Source organism: Aethalodelphis obliquidens, unplaced genomic scaffold (genome assembly GCF_003676395.1).
Source record: "Aethalodelphis obliquidens isolate GAN/ISIS:26980383/991018 unplaced genomic scaffold, ASM367639v1 scaffold8, whole genome shotgun sequence".
In the NCBI taxonomy this organism is placed as follows: domain Eukaryota; kingdom Metazoa; phylum Chordata; class Mammalia; order Artiodactyla; family Delphinidae; genus Aethalodelphis; species Aethalodelphis obliquidens.
In genome coordinates, this window is record NW_020837952.1 from 34267404 (window position 1) to 34284810 (window position 17407).

Genomic DNA, 17407 nt, shown 5'->3' on the forward strand with positions numbered 1-17407 from the left:
TTCAGGTAACAAAAACAGCTTGCAGGGCTTCCCTGGTGGTGCAGTGGTTGAGAGTCCTCCTGCCAATGCGGGTGACACGGGTTCGAGCCCTGGTCCGGGAGGATCCCACGTGCCGCGGAGCAGCTGGGCCCGTGTGCCACAGCTACTGAGCCTGTGCGCTAGAGACCACAAGCCACAACTGCTGAGGCCCACATGCTTAGAGCCCGTGTTCTGCAATGGGAGAGGCCGCCACAGTGAAAAGCCCACACACCGCAGCTGGGAGTGGCCCCCGCTCGCTGCAACTAGAGAGAGCCCGCGGGCAGCAACGAAGACCCAACACAGCCAAAAAAAACCAAAATAAACAAAACAGCTTGCAAAAAGGGATGAAGTTGTGGAAACAAACAAACAAACAAAAAAAAACAGGGCTGGGAGCCATGAGGACTTGGATGTGGGTGTGCTTGGCCATCTGCCTGGCGTCTTTCCCTGAATTCAGGCTCGACCCTGGGCTGAGGCCACGGAGGCCCACCTGCAGCTCAGCCCTACCCCAGGGGTTGAGCCCAAGCCTGCTCTTAGAGGGAATGTAAGTAGCTCAGCTAATCAATATCTAATCAGCTGGGCTCGGGCTTCTGTTCTGAGGCCCTGCTCCATTTCCAGCTGTGGCTGCTTGGTCCACGGATGGCTATTGCCCGCCAGATTCCTCCCCTTTGCCCTCTCAGATAGAACACAGACTGATGACCTCTTGTTGAAAATCTCTGCTGACAACCATGTGGCTGAAGCGCCCCATCACTGCCTAAACAGGAATTCCCATCTAGAACCTGTTTCAACCACCTGGGAGAACCGCCCCTAGAATCCTCGCATAAACAAACCTGGTTTGGCTCACCACTGATTGAATTCCTAAACGCCATTCTGACTATTGCTAATGAAAAATGCACTACCTGGATATTGAAAGTAGCAAACATAAGCTTTGAGGGATACAGGTTATGCAATATGCTTTTGTAAATTCCCCACAAGCATTTGGACTTAGAGAAGGTGTCCAATAAAAGCTCTCAGAATATATGAGCCTTGATGTTTTAGGCCCAGGCCTGTCTGTCCTGATTGGCCTTTGATGGCGTGTGTCATTTTCCTTAACATTGCTCAGATTAGGACACTAGTCATATGCTAGCAGCAACAACTTTTAAAAAAACAAACTTGGGAATAAAGTCACGAGAAGAAATAAGGACCATTTGGAAACTTGAGAACCCATACGTTCTCTATGTGATTTTTTTTCTTTCAGGAAGGATTTCAAAGTTTCAACCTGTTTTAATGCTAGCCCATCTGGCTGCTTTATTAATGAGAACCACAGCATCTTCTAATGCTCTCATGTGAGGCAGTACTTTCCAAAAACTTACAGAAAGAACTTTCGGATTTGATGTACCATATTTTGTCTTTTTTTCCCCCTTTGGGGGAAAGAAAACCCACAAACAACTGGAGTGCATTTTCGAGAGGGTATGTGCATAGAAATATGCAGTGAGTCATGCCTTGTGTTGTAGGTCTATTCCGGTGCGTGGGGTTTCCAGAACAATTACATAAGTGTTAGCATAGCCAGGAACTTTTGACATTTGTGGCAGCTTAATGGAGTTCTTTTCTTCATTGAAAATATCCTAATTGTTGTTTCCTTAAATCTGAAATGCATAAAACGAGTGAAGCAGTATAAATTTGATTTTGAGGCATTTCTATCAAGTGTGCTTTGTTGGCAAAGAAACTGAAGAAAATTTATTTGAAATGAAATACAGGTGATCAAACTGTAACAAATATAATAATCTAATCACCCAGCGAAAATTGCATGGGAGCATCAATTGTAAGTGAGATATTTTTGTTTCTTTCTCTTCTATCATCCGTCAAGATTTCCTTCACAGTCTGAGAGTCTGTAGCACATTGTTTACTTGGACAGCCTTAAAGAGGGGAGTTATTCAATAGCATGTTTTGAAAATGCTGAGGTTCCAAAAGCCACTAGAACACACCAATATCTTGCTTTTATTTTTCAGAAGAGCACCCAGTAAATAATGTGACATTCCAAGCGCCACTAATATGCTCGCTAAAAAAATTTTTTTAAAGATACTCACATTCCAAGATGCTCAATCTTCCAAAAAGAGAAACTAGAGAAAGAACCAACTAGAGCCCTTGTCAATTCATCTTTTCCGTCTCAAAAGTGAGTCCCCAAAATCCAGGGTTGAAGGGCTTTCCAGGGAGGGTAGAGCCCTTGGTTCCTGTAGATGTTTGTTCAGTGTCTTGCACAACTTTCCTAACTGGCTTATTTTCCTGCAGATAAGAGGTTGTAGTTATGGGTGTTCCTGTATCTATTGGTTCAAAAGATTCGTGCAAAGGACAGGCGGGCAGAGTGGGCGCTGACTCACAGAGGTTGCTGTTTGCTTGTGCCCTATGTGCTCCTTTTGAGGGGAGAGAGCACAGTCCACTAATTCCACCTCTGCACACCCAGCACTGCTGGATTCTTTCCACATGACCACAACTGCTTGAACACCTTTCCTCTGCAGCAGAGCTGATAGCACAGGACACCCTGGGAATCCCTACAGAGAAGGAGGGGTGAGGTTGTGTGAACTGCATGGGCTGTGGTCACGTAGGTGAGGATGTAAATGGGAACACAAATGTAGTAAATATCCCTGTGACACCCAGTCATCATCAGAGTGTGCTTGGTGTCATTGGAGTACGACGTGCTGTCCAGGACTATTTCCAAGAATCTACCATACATGTACCCCGGGGGGCTTAGGAGACAAGGTGAAAGGAGGAATTTGGCGTCCCTGCCAAGTTTCCTAAATAATGGAGATGACTTTTGGGGAGAAAGTGATGTGTTCATCCCAGGGCTAGGAGGGTAGAGGGGGAAGAAGGCAGCCTTTGCAAGTAAGAAAATGCTGCCAGAACCATGGCCGTGTCAGAACATACCCTCAGACCCACAGGAAAGAGGTGAGGGGAGCTGCCCTGCGTGATTGCACTGAAAAACTCTTCACCTGACTCTTCATATTCCTGGCTTTCTGCATCCGGTAGTCACCAAGTCCAACTAGCTCTATCTCTTTTGATTCTGGAATCCATCTCTCCTTCTTTCACTCTCCAGTCACTGAGTTCAGTCTCTCACCATCTCTCACCTGGATTGCTACAATAGTCTCCTAACTGGTGCCCCTGCTTTCAGTCTTGCCCCAGACAACCCATATCTCACTAAGGGGATCTTATCTTTTGTTTAACAATTGGACTTTATTAGGAAGATTTCTGTCAGCTCTCTAGGGGGACCAGAAGATGCCTAAATTGATAGAAATTGTCAGGGAGTGGATGGGATAGGTCTAGGAACCATTCAACAGTGTTGTCAGTGCCCTGTCCCAGAATGAATGATCTTCTGTCATTTCTGGGGATTTTTTTTCTATCTTTCTATCCTCGTTTCAAGACTTTGATTCTAAGAAGTAAACAGTGTTCCAGCTTGGGTTAGGTAGCTGTTTGTTGGTGAGTAGAGGGTTGAGGGCACCTAGATTTAATAGTCTCACCAGGTTTTCCAGTGGGGGAGATGTAATCCTTCAAAAGAAATTCAAATTGGAGTGAATAACGAGCGGTCAAAAATCAGCTTGTGCCCATGATATGTTGTTCATAGAAGGGGCATCTAAGGACAGTGAAAATATATATTATTCCACTCTGACAGCTTGTTAACTTATCTCCCCTCCTCAATACACACTGAAGTCCTTGATGGAAGAGCCATGTCTTATTCATCTTTGTATTCCTGCCCTCTCATAGACACTCACAGATACATACAATAAATATTCATTGTATGAAAATGAATCAATGTCCATGTAAATGAAAGCATTGTTTGTCTAGTCTGTAAGATTCCACAATGACTTGATGGTCCTCCAGCCTTCAGTGATCCTTTTCCCTGACCTAAGCTGCTCAACACTGAACTCATACTCAGTCCACTCACTCACGCTCCGGGTGCTCCCAGAAGGGAAGAAAGAGAACCAAGAGACTATATATCAGATACAAGATTCTTTCTGCTTCCATTCATCCATCTCTTCTAGCATCATTTTGGTCTTAGGAACTCATAACATGCATTTCTTCCTGGAATGTGTAGTAGTTCTTGATGAGCTGATAGCTAACTACCTTATCTGATATAACACATTGGACGAAATGTGCTTTGAAATCAGACAGATGTAGGCTCCAATATGAACTTACCAATGACCCTGGATACTTTTTGACCCTGGATGCTTTGTGACCCTGGATACTTTTTTTAACCTCTCTGGACCTTGGGTTACACGTATGAAGATACTACAAGTGTAAATGATGCTTGTCATAATGCTTGTCACATGACAGGTGTCTGGTACACATCAGCTCCATTCTGGGTTGGTGACTTGCAGCGATAGAGGCATGGGGGAAGCTCGTAGTGCTAGAGGTGGTAATTTGAACTGAAAGGAAAAAAGAGAGAAAAGCAGAATGAACATACTGATTTGCTCTAACATGAATCAAAGTCAATGATTAACTTTTTGCTGAACTATATAAAACATACCAAAGTTTAAAAAGATGTAACAAATAGGTTTAAGAGAGACCCAAGTCCTTATATTTTCTGAAACAACAACAGAATTAGATATTCCCCAAACGAAAACCTGCACAGGCATAACATTGGAAGAGATTTCTTCTCCAGTGTGTGTTGTTTTGCTCCACTGCAGGATGCACTGGGATGAAATCCTGGGTGCATTATAGGTTTTTTTGTTGTATCACCTAAGAGGTCACTTACATGGAAACCCTAGAGCAGAATACCTCAAGGACTGGAGAGTCAGATGAGCAAGCTACCTTGGGGTGGCCAGGGGTGAGGATGGCTGGATCTGCCCAATAGCTTCCCCACTTCTTCGGCACCCTCAATGTTTTGTTATTGTCTATCTCATCAATAAAAGAATACTTTCAATTAATTACACATGTAATAATTAATTGACAAAATAAAAAATTTTTAGAGAGGTCAGTTTTAGCAAAAAGAATTTAAAAACATCTTTGTTTTCTCTTCACACCTAAAAAAAATCACAGATAGCAGATTCGATGGTACTGCCGTAGAAATATATTGAGTTTCTCTCAAATTAAATAAAAAATGGGTTGACCTGGGGAGAACTGAAATCAACAGCTCAGAAGGAGGGCATGATACCCACTCCTCCTCTCTCCAGTCTCATTCCTTTTACCCATTTTTCTCCTTCTCCAAAATTCTAAGCTGCTCACACATCCCAGACTGTTCCTGAGGGAAGGAGTATATGCTGTCCTGGTGTGGGGGGATGGCTGGTGTGCTAACAGGTGGTTTGGAGGAGACGGAAGATATGAGCTAGAACTGGAGGATGGTGAGTTAAAAGTAGTATAACCCACACCACACCTCTCCCTTTAGAACTGCACATTCTTCCCCTGCCATAGGGCAGCCACGTGCCACAATAGCTTGAGGAGAGAGAGCCTTGATATTTCTTCAGAGAACCTCTTTTCCCCCGTAGGAGAAATGGTTTTCCATCATGGTGCCTTCCCCTCTCCTGGCCAAAGGGAGGTCACATACATAACCAAAATTAGGTCTACAAGATGCTCTTGACCTGGAATTTTGGTGCAGAGAGAAGTGACACAAAAACTGAGACTGGTTCTAAGTCACTTACTCTGGTAGCAATGGCCAAAGGGAATTATGTTATTCCTATAACCTGAATTCCTAGAGCTTCTCTTGTAATTTTATAAAGTGGATTCTCAGCTTCTCCTTCTGCTCTGTGAGCTCCTCTGTATCCTTCCAATAAGTTCGTTTGTTTGCTTAAGATACCCAGACTCTGCCTCTGTTATTTCCATCACAGAATCCAGACTAAAATAGCTTCTCAGATGCCACAGACTTCAATATGCAATGCAGAAGGTCAAAATCGGGGAGATGGGGAGAGTCGCTTGGGGTCAAACATTTACTAAGGCCCCAAACTCAAGTTTTCTCAAGCCATTCGAATCCCAAACATTGGCTTTACGTCATCCCTCGCAAGCCTGGGAAGGAAAAGGAGACCTTGAACTAATTTTCCTGGAGTTAATTTGGTTGAAATCACCAGATTCTCTAGTTCTGTCAGTGCAATTCTAATAAGCCCCACAGATTCTAGGAAAAGGTCAGTGATGCTTGTCTAGGTGGGTAAGTTTCAATCAGTTTTGTAAGAGGCAGAGCCAGAGTTGCACAGTAATTATATAACAGATTATGATGGAAAAGCAGCCACTTCAGTGAGGTCAATAGGCATTTGAAAAATCACTGCGTGGGAACCTTTTCAAACCACAACCCTCCATTAGGAGCCTACATTTCCCAGAAGATCCTCATTCCTTCATTTAGGCAGCAATTTTAAAGTCAGCCGGAACCACTGTTTCTGCACGACAGCAACTGAAAAAGAGACAGGCTGTATTTTACTTTCCTATAAGCAGTATCTCCTCGTATAGCATTTGGTATCCCTAAGATGTCACATTCTTTTGAAGTTATTTTCAGCTTTGGTTTGAAAAGTATCCTAAATCAGCAATGACCAGCCTTCTCCCCATGGAGTTTAAGGAGCCAGAGGGAACCAGGGAAAGGGGTGCAGAGAAGATGAGTTTCCTGAAACCTTGACCAGAGCCCTCTTCAACCTGCTGGAACTTCTCCTCCTCCCCTTCCTCTCCTCCTCTTCCTCTTCCTTCCCCTCCTCCCCTCCCTCCTCTCCTCCCTCCTCTTCTCCCTCCTCTCCTCCTCTTCCTTCCCCTCTTCTCCTCCCTCCTCTCCTCCCTCTCCTCCTCCCTCTCCTCCTCCCTCCTCTCCTCCCTCCTCTCCTCCCTCCTCTCCTTCCCCTCTTGTCCTTCTTCTCCTTCTCCTTCCTCTTCTTCTCCTTCCTCTTCTTCTTCTTCTCTTTCTTCTCCCTCTCCCCCTCCCTCCTCCTCCTCCCCTTGTTTGTGTTTGCTGCAGACGCCACTCCAGCAGCCTAATGAGAAAGAACGTCTGAGTATGCTTTCATTCAACAAGCATCTGTCGAGGATCTATTCCATATATGTACAGAATATATTCTCTATATATCCTGTACCAGGCACTGGTAAACTAGGCAGGCAAGGTGTTTGCCTTCAAGGAGCTCCTATTCCAATGGAGGGAGACAGAAGCAAACATGATTATTTCAGATCTGCTTGACTCATAGGTAGTCCTTGGGTCTAACCAGTAGGAGAAGGGGATTCGAACGTCCTCACCTCCCAGCTAGAAATGGTTGTTTGCATAAAGTAGCAATTAGTTCACCAAAAACTTCAGACAAGGATAATCAAAACAGGAAATCATTGCCCAGCTAGCTTAAGTGGACCAACCAGGCCTTCCCTTTCCTGGTCAGCACCACAGTCCTCATTCCTCGCCTTCCACCTATCTCATCACCTAGAACTTTGTCATCTACCACAAAGTGCCCTGTTGCTGTGGGTTTGACTGGGACTAGCCACAATATTTTGATTAGGACACAGAACATTCCCCTGACACGCACACACTCCTAGAAAGTCCATACCTCTATAATCTGCTACTATCATTTGTCAAAAATCATTATTTTTAAACCGTATTCTTCCTGGCTCAGAAATCATTCAGGAAAAGAACCACATTTCCAATGGGGCATTTGCCTTCCTTGTAGACATGGTCACTGGAAACCATCCAAAGAGGACCCCACACACCTAATTATTGTTTTGCATCAAAAACACTAGAAGCAGGAATACTGGTGTAATATTAATAACAGCACCTCTGAATGTATAAAGTAAGAGTCTCGGTCTTCCATGACCTATTTACCTGATCCATCCCCATAAAAGTAGATCAATTTATAGGAGTTTGGGATTAACATATACACAGTACTACATATAAAATAGATAACCACCAACAAGGACCTACTGCATAGCAACTATATTCAATATTTTGTAATAACCTATAAGGGAAAAGAATCTGAAAAAAGAATATATATATATATATATATATATATGAATCACTTTACTGTATACCTGAAACTAGTACAATTTGTAAATCAACTATACTTCAATTTAAAAGAAGAAAGAAAAAAAAGTGGATCAATTTAGTGAAAAGGGTGAAAACCACATACAAATCAACCATTTATTATAATAATATGGCCTCGATGAATGAAAGTTAACATTTCTCCAACACCTGTAATAGGTCAGGCCCTATGCTAAGTGTTTCATGTAATTATCTCACTTAATCTTTACCCCAACCTTTTCAGGTAGGTGCTGTTACTACAGCCATTTTACAGATGAGGAAATTGAGGCTCCAAACGGTTAACTGTCTTGCCCAACAATATGTAACTACTTAGGGATGAAGCCAGCACTTACAACCACAGCTGTTTGACTGCGGAACCCTCTTTCCTAATCACTGTTTTAAATAGGGGCACAGATTATTAGGGCTAGACCTTAGTCTAGGCACGAGGGAGCAGAGGCCCTGGACGATAAAGGATCTGCTTAAAGTCACACACCAACAGAATGAGACTTGCTTCTACATTGCGTCTCCCAACTGGAGAAAAGCTAGAATGAGTCTTTTGGTATTTGCCTATAAATTTACAGAGGAATATCTTTTGAGAGTTTGAGCTGAGAATATCTATGCCACATAAAGTGGAATCTTGACAAACTTATACTCACAAACCCAATTATGAGACTATCTATTCAGTCATAAGAAACACTTCTAAACCTTTGGAAACTAGCCATATTCCGGTAGGAGTCTCCACTTCCATCTGGATCTGTTCTGATAAGAGCAAACCTGGAGAATGATAATCTGTTTCATAATAATATATTTATCTCAAGCTTTCAGGTGAGTCATTATTGAAAAACTCATAAGCAGAAAGTTAACTATTGTAATAAGCTGATGGTGATGGTACATGTTTTTATTACTTTGTTGTTTTGGTTGTTTTTTTCTTCTTTTTAAGAGCTCAATAAACCACACTGAATGTTAACAATCCATTAGCTCTAAAGGGAACATTTTTCCCTCCCAGAAAATTCATTTTACCTCCTGAATCTGAACCTGTAAACACAAAAGCTTTTTTGTCTTATAAAAAGGCTTAGCATTAGTTGTTTCCACAAGATTAGCCCCACTGATCTGAAGCACCTGTGCCTCTAGAAAATGTAGGACATTATCAATTTTTACCATTTGTCCAGGAAGCTATGCTTGGACTAATGTTATTTATCCAGCTGGCTATACTGACCAGGACAGCAAAGACCAAAGCAGTTGGGGATTGTGTGACATCGAAGATCTGCCCTGGTAATCAAGCCTGGAGCATATGGACTTGATTACAAAACTCCCTCTTATATATCCTTTTACGACCCCGATAAGTGGAAGGCTGTGCTGTCTGTAATGGCCGTAACCCACTTCCAGGATTCCTAGGACCAATTTTTAGGTTGTTCTGTAGTTCTGCTTAGTTTTCTGCATGGTGAGCACACAGAAAGCATGAGATGAAAACCCCAAAATGCAATTTGTGGCAATGAGACCCTTGAGATTGTTAAGAGAACAAGTTAAAAGGGGTGTGGGAGGAGGCCTGTGGAACTGTGTGTGCCCCGCACCCCTCCAGGATGGGCCTGCTTCCGCCCTCACCAGGGAAGAGGGCTGGATGCAATGGCATCCACATTCCTGTCCCCTCCTCCTGTCCTCACCCTAATGGCAGGAAGGCAGTGGAAAGCACAGGAAAAGACACTCATCGGGGGAAACAGCCTTGGGTGTCCAGTGAAAGCACGAGGGCTGGGGACAGGAGGGCCCAAACAGGAAGAGGAAAAATACAAGACAGTCTGGCAAGAAAGGAAAAATTGAAAGAGCCAAAAAAAAAAAACAGTAATAAAAATGGGGGGATTATATGAAATCATGTGTGTGAAACTTCCGAAAATTGTAAAGCACTATAGAATTTCAAGAATCTTTCATTCAATTGAAAAAAAATGTGGAAAAAAGTTTCAAATTAAAAAATTGTTTTCATGAAATAAACAAAACAAAACCAAAACAAAGCTACAGGCTGTATTGATTGACCTGAGAAGTAAGACACTGAAAGAAGCAATCGAAACTAGAAAGATGAAAAAGTGGCAGGCAGTGCTGGGAGCTCCCGCCACCTTCCCCAGGCAGGGCCAGGTCGCAGAGTGGGAGAAGCCGTTCCAACCAGGCACCTCCCAGCCTGACGAACGACTGCTCTCTGCATGACCCCAGCCTTGCCCAGCTGCTTGGAAAGGAGCTTGCAGGAAGGTAGGAGGGAAGGGATTGCAGAGAACCTGCTAGCATGCCTCTTCCCTTACTGAGTTTGAAAGCTGCTCAGAGAACTTTAAAGGCTGACAGCTAAATTTAATCAGAGTTAAATCATTGAAATGAAGATGATGTTCTTATGCAACACATGTGAAAGGTGGTTCTGCCAGCACTTTCCCTACAAGGTAATGGTACAGACTCCTAGGAACAGCCCGGCAGTTTGGAAACGTTATGAATTCAGGGGAGGCAGGAAATGTGAAAATCTGGTTCATTGCTAATATTGTCTTCCTGGGACTTGGGGCCTGTGGGTCCAACAGGCAGCGTTCCACAGCTGGTGTTCTGTGATGACAGTGCTCGCTCACTGGCAGTTCTGTGAACTTCTTCATACATGGCATCTTAACTACATTCTATATTTAAGACAGCCATTTTTTTCCCTCAGGAACTCCAAATGTTTTCTGCAAATGGAACTTGCATAAAATGTTACAACCCGGGACTTGGACTGAATGAAACGTTAGTTTGTTCCCAGAGACTTTGACAATCTGATTTTGTGCCAGTTCTGTCCTTTTAGAAAATGGACAGGCCTGGCTCTGGTTCAGACTAACTTGCCACATGGTTTATTTTCTTTAAAAATAAATGTTAGGGCTTCCCTGGTGGCGCAGTGGTTGAGAGTCCGCCTGCCAATGCAGGGGACGCGGATTTGTGCCCCGGTCCGGGAAGATCCCACGTGCCACGGAGCAGCTGGGCCCGTGAGCCATGGCCGCTGAGCCTGCGCGTCCAGAGCCTGTGCTCCGCAACGGGAGAGGCCACAACAGTGAGAGGCCCGCGTACTGCAAAAAAATAAATAAAAAATAAAAATTAAATCAACAGTGATTTAACATTTGATAAACATAATCTTGATATGGTGTGATGAGAAGGGCACTTTACCACTGAGGTTGTCCTCCCCAAAACCCATCACCCCTGTCTAACCATGAGAAAAACATCAGATAAAGCCAAATTGAAACACATTCTACACATAACTTGATCCATACTCCTCAAACTGTCAAGGTCATCACAAACAAGGAAAGTCTGAGAAAGTTTAGAGGAGCCAGAAGAGATGTGACAACTAGATGGGAACAGAAAAGGACATGAGGTAAAAACTAGGGAAATCTGAATAAAGTACCATCTTTAGTCAACAATATCATGTTATTTTTCGTTCCTTAATTGTGACAAATATTCCGTGTTGATGTAAGCTGTTAACAATAGGGGAAACTGGGTGTGAGATATGTGGGAGCTCTCTGTACTATCTTCACAACCTTTTTATAAATCTAAAACTATTCTAAAATTAAATGTTTACTAAAAACATATATGTTAAAGTTAGTTTGGCTTGTGGTTCTGAAAAACCAAACATTTAAGTCCACGCATGTTTCCTCTTCTGGTTGGTTTAAATTCCTGTCCCCAGTGTCTCATTATCACTGGTAATTTCCCAAGAGGAAAACTGAAACATAAAGACAGGAGTGAACCCAACGTAAGGGATGATATAGTAAAGGGGAAATTGTTCTAGAACTCATCTGCTTGCTTCATCACTCAGGTACCTGACCTATGGGCCTTGCCCAACTATATCCTACCAGAATGCTGTGTAATAAAGGAGTTTTAGGTGTTACCTTTTTAAAGGTCTATGTATATTTCGATAGGATATTTTGGAGACGAAAATCAAGTCCTCAGGAATGATTTTTTAATGGTGGAATTTCCATGAAAAGATACAGCTGGTTAGGGATAGAGATTGGCTCCAGGGGTCCTCAAGCCCTTTCTATTCATGGGGCCAGGCCCTGTTCAAATGACACAGGATCAGCTAGTCAGTATTAGGGCTGTGGCCATAAACCTGATACCTAAGGTCTTGACTTCCCGGAGTCCATCCGGGATAACATGACTTCTCATTTCAGGTATATGTGACACAGTGTGGGAGGGAGTCCTGGGGTCCATGACAGCAGGAGGAATCAGCCTTGCAGAGGTGACCTGTACCTTGCCTTTTGGTCTTTAATAACCTGAACATTGTTACAGGCTATCTAACCAAACCCGGCAACTGCTATAATGACAACATGGCAGACTTTGGACTCATAAAACCCTGAGTTCAAGTCCTCACTTCTAGGTTTGCCACTTCCTGGCTGTGTGGTCCAGGTCAAGCTACTTAATCTCGCTGATTTTTAGGTTTTCCATCAGGACCAAGGCTGACTGTAATCCTGCTTTGAAGGATTGGCTTGGGGATTAACTACATTGGGTGTGTGAATGCCCCTTGCCCAAAGTCTGGAATAGAGTAGGCACTGAACAAATATTCTTTCCCCTCCCCTTTTCCTTCCTTTCTCACAGAGCCAGGACCCTGGGGACAGACACAGTCTGGGCAGCTCAGCCCTTTCACAAATGGTTCTCCCTGTTCTCACGAGATTAGCATTTCTAATAGGATCAGGAATTCTGCTGATTCATTGATCATTAATCCTGAGGTGTGCAATTAATCTCTTCTGATTTGTGCAGAACCAAGCAAATTGAGAGCATACATTTATTTATTATTATTTTGTTGTTATTCAGTGGAAGGGTCTCATTTTATCCCGCCAAAAATCATCTGAGCAGCTCTCTTGCTGGACAATGAAGGTTAATTGAACCCAGGAGCTATGCAAAGTGGACACTAAAAAGGATTGTTTAAAGCAAGATAGGAACCGTCTGCTAACAGGACACCTTGCTGCGAAAGATGCCAGTATATCTTTGATAGAATTGTGGGAGCAAATAAATAACAAAGTACCTGAGAAGGCTTAGGGTGGTAGGGAAAAGGATGCAAAAAATCTAACTAATTAATTAATTAAAATAAAAGGCAGGTGGCCAGGCAGGGTGAACAAGAAGAGAACCCTTAATACAGAGACAATCTGAAGTTTAGAAAGGCTGGAGAAGTTTCCGATCTGAAAGCCTAATAGGAGACTAAGAAGGAAAGCTTTCCCAACACACAGGCCATTTATATTTCTGATAGCAGCGCTTTCACAGTTAATGTGTTTCACAGTCAATGTGTTTCCGTTATGCTAAGTGTATCAAGTGTGTCTGTTATACTAGGCCTTGCTTATGTTTAACTATTCCCATACAGTTGGGATATAGTTTGTTTCCGGATTTTGTTATTAGAAAAAATATTGTATCAAAGTAGCGTGGCCGTAATATTTCTTTAAGATTCTAAAAAAGGTATGATTTTGTTACTTCAAGTTATTTCTACTTCTATAACAGACATTCATTGAGCGCCCAATCTGTGCAGCGTGCTGGGATACCAAAATGAGTAAGGTACAGGCCCTGTACTCAGGAGGGTCCAGTGGAAGCAGAATTTAGTGGAGACAGATGCTTATATAACGTATTTTAGTTCACCTTGAGAAGTACCATAATAAAAGTAAGTGCGAAGTTCTAAGATCTAATGTATGATGCATACATTAGATGCATACATCTAATGTATGAAAGTCATTTGCGAAGTTCTAAGATCTAATGTATGAAAGTCATTTGCACTGTACCTGGCCTAGTAAGCGCTCAGTACCAAATGACAACGATGATGACGATTGCAGCCCTACCATCTCCGATAGAAATGCTGCTTCCCATGATTCACATTTATAGAAAAATACATAAAATCAATGATAACCCACATACACCTAAGCTATGCCAGCAAATAGCAAAGATTATCAAGTTCTTTCTATTTGCTAAAACAAAGTTCCTCACAGAACAGAAACTTCTTTCATAGAGATGTTCTAATGGCATGATGTCATCCTAGTTCAAATGCGGTCAGATGGAATGACTTTGGTCTCTCTCAATATGACATGGATCAGATAGAGCTATCTTCAGATAAGAGACAGGTTAATTTAGTTGTACTTATACTTCTCTAAAAAATGTGTAATATATATATATATATAGTATAATACTTCTATGGATTAAGGGAGCTCTAAAGTCTTCCATAGGTAGGATTTGTTTGCGTGTGATTCCAGATTCCTGTCATTGCCTTCAGCATCCAGGGCTACAGACCTGAACAATGGTTAATGTTTAAAAAGGTACAACATGTTCTGGTTAACAGCCCTGCTCATCTCTTCCTGATGGTGCTGCTGTGATTGCAGGACTCAAGTAAGGCTTTTCATTCAATTGAAAACACATGAGAAATGATGCTCAAATCATGCTAAATGTGAGATTAAAGTTGCTTGAAGATAAAGAACTTGCAGCCTTAAAAAAAAAAAAAAAAGAAGAAACTTGAATTAGCTTGGATATTTCTGGGGATAGGTTTACAGTAGTATGTAGAAATAATCCACAACTACCACTGAAATATGCACAAGGATTTCAGATAGGAAATGAAGGAAGTGCTGCATTAAACTGAAAGCCCAGCGGGATTTAAATAAGCCAAAGAGAGATTCTCTGGTGAGCATTTGATCAGGGCACTGCTGGCATTGGCTCACCCTCTCGACTACAGTAGTGGAAAGAATGATATGGTCTGCCCATCAAATCCAGAATGCAAAGTGCTTTCCACAGTCCTCCAACTATGCTCTTTCCTCTTTTATTAATCCCGTTCTCATGAATCCCCCGTACAATGCTTTCTGAGAGCCACACAGTGCAGCTACTGACATTTCCCATAAATGATATGCCCGGTCTTCTTCCTACCAATCCAATTAGTTCCGCTTCCTTCAAACGTTACTCAGCGCTCCTCTGAGAAGCTCTCCCTGGTTGCATGTAGTCCTTCCGCATCATTGCAAACCCTAAGCAGTTATTTATGGATTGATTTGCTCTCTATTGCTGTGTATGTACTTGCACTGGGTTTGGTCCTGGAGCTATACTGATGAGTGAATCCTAGTCACTGCCCTCATGGAGGTCACAGTCCATTAGGAAAAATTGTCTAATAAAATGTGATCAGAGTGATAGTTGAGATAGGCATGTGGAAGCACACACGCACTCATCTTCTGGGGTGTCAGAGGTTTCCTGGAAAAGCTGATGCCAGAGTTGACTCTTCTGGGATGAGTACAAGTCGAGCAGGTAAAGGAAGGTGGGGAAGGCACAGACGGGATGTGCGGTAGTTGGTGGAAGCCAGGAACAGATAGGACAGGCCTTGAGTGCCGTGCCATGCTCGGATATATTGGTAATCTTCCATTTGCTGTTGAGAAGTTCTCTGAATTTAGGTTCTTTTCCTACAATTAAATTATAAGGTCTTCTAGGGACCATATTTTCAAATTATTTTGCCTTTTTCCCCCTTGGGTCTGTTATAGTAAAGAGTACGTTCCACCATCCTGGGAAACACTGCTGACTCCCTGGCCACCTCCTGGGCACTCTCCACCAGCGCTAGCAAGACTGTGTGGATATAGAAAGACCATGATGCTCTCACCTGCAAGCCGAGACCCAGGAAAACATGCATGTCTTTGACTCAAAGCAAGTATGTGCTGCCTATATGGAGGAAACATCCAAACCACTTACCAAACTCCCCAGTCCCCATCTAATACCGTCGTTTAGCTATTTCATATTCTTAGCCTTTGTGATGATGCGTTACATCTTATATTCAAAAAGCTCTGCACCAATATTTCTATTAAGATTTCATTGGATAATTAAAAAGTGTCACTGAGCAAGTGTGGAATAGAAGTTCTAATGGTCCTACAAAAACAGAAAGTAGTCATTTTTTAAATTAAATTATTAAAAGACCCCCTCTTTTTTTTTTTTTTTTTTTTTTTTGTGGTACGCAGGCCTCTCACTGCTGTGGCCTCTCCCGTTGCGGAGCACAGGCTCCGGACGTGCAGGCTCAGCGGCCATGGCTCAAGGGCCCACCCGCTCGGCGGCATGTGGGATCTTCCCGGACCGGGGTACGAACCCGTGTCCGCTGCATCGGCAGGCGGACTCTCAACCACTGCGCCACCAGGGAAGCCCAAAAGGCCCCTTTTTATTGGTAGGATTGCTACCTCAAAGATTGCAAATGCTGGGTGAGTCACTTTCATGCCTTGATACATCTGATTTTATTTAAAGGTAGAAATACTTTGTGGGCACACAGGCCAGTATGTTATGAATCTTTGAGAGCTTAGTTGAGTCCCTCTGCTTCCCAACAAGAAGGCTGAATCTTTCAGACTGAGGTTGAGGCCTGGGATGTGTGCATTTCTGGCCTCACATTTGGCTCCTAGGTAAACAGACCACCACCTTCCAAGGCTGGCAATTGCCATCTGTCATGGATGGTTAAATCTCAACCCCTTCTCTCATTGCCTGGGGCCAGAGGTAGAGAAGGAAGGAGAGGTAGAACAACAACAGGGTAAACTGGAGAGAAAGAAAGGAAGAAAGAAAGAAAGAAAGAAAGAAAGAAAAAAGAAAGAAAGAAAGAAAGAAAGGGAGGAAGGGAGGAAGGGAGGAAGGAAGAAAGAGAGAAAGAGAGAGAGGAAGGGAGAGAGGGAGGGAGATAGGGAGGGAGGGGGAGAGAGGGAGGGAGGAAAAAGGGAAGGAAGGAAGCAAGGGAAAGAAAGAAAGAAAAGAAAAAAGCAAAACACACAAGTTTTACAGGCTTTGCTGTCTCAAAGCTGTTGTTTCAAGGTCTGGGCTTTAGAATGACAGAGGGGAGGCAACTCCCCCCGCCCCCCACCAGCCCTCCTTCATGGAAACGGCCAGCATCTAGCTTGCCCCTGGAAAGAAGAAAGAAAAATCCTGGAGTATGGAGCCAGGTGGGGAATTTTGGCCACTGAACCCAGAGCTTTTGGAGCTACCAAATAACATATGGGAACCTCTGTGTCTGATGGCCCAGTAACAAGGCCTAAATCATATTTAGTGTGAAAATGAAACTAAGGGCCTGTTTTAAATTCCCCAACGAGAGTTTCCAAACCTTGGTAATATCCTAATAAGCAAACACTCCATGGATGAGATGGTTAAATAAAAGCCGCTTCTAAACCAAGGCCTGCATCACTGAGGGGAAGAGGTAAGCAATATTCCTCATCTGGTTAAACCTCACAGATCCAGGTCAAGTAATGCATTTCAAACAATTAGAAGAACTTGTACGTGAACACTTTCGGAAAGCAAATTATGCTTCCTGATTGGCTTTTGCTCTAAGCCTAGTGTCCTTATTAGTGTATTAGAGATAGTAAGACTTAACTCAAAAAGAGAGTTATGCTAATAAGAACCTACTGTATAGCACAGGGAACTCTATCAATACTCTGTAATGACCTATATGGGAAAAGGATCTAGAAAAGAGTGGATATATGTATATGTATAATGGATTCACTTTGCTGC

At 42.9% G+C, this 17407-nt stretch overlaps 1 long non-coding RNA gene across 2 annotated transcripts in view; it reads left to right on the forward strand.

Moving 5' to 3' along the window:
* The window catches only part of LOC113620813 (uncharacterized), a 43855-nt gene that overhangs the window by 19339 nt on the left and 7109 nt on the right, over positions 1-17407 (forward strand). For both annotated transcript variants that reach the window (XR_003432928.1, XR_003432927.1), the window contains exon 3: positions 15421-15584. This is a non-coding gene — a long non-coding RNA (uncharacterized LOC113620813). The remainder of the gene's footprint in view (positions 1-15420; positions 15585-17407) is intronic.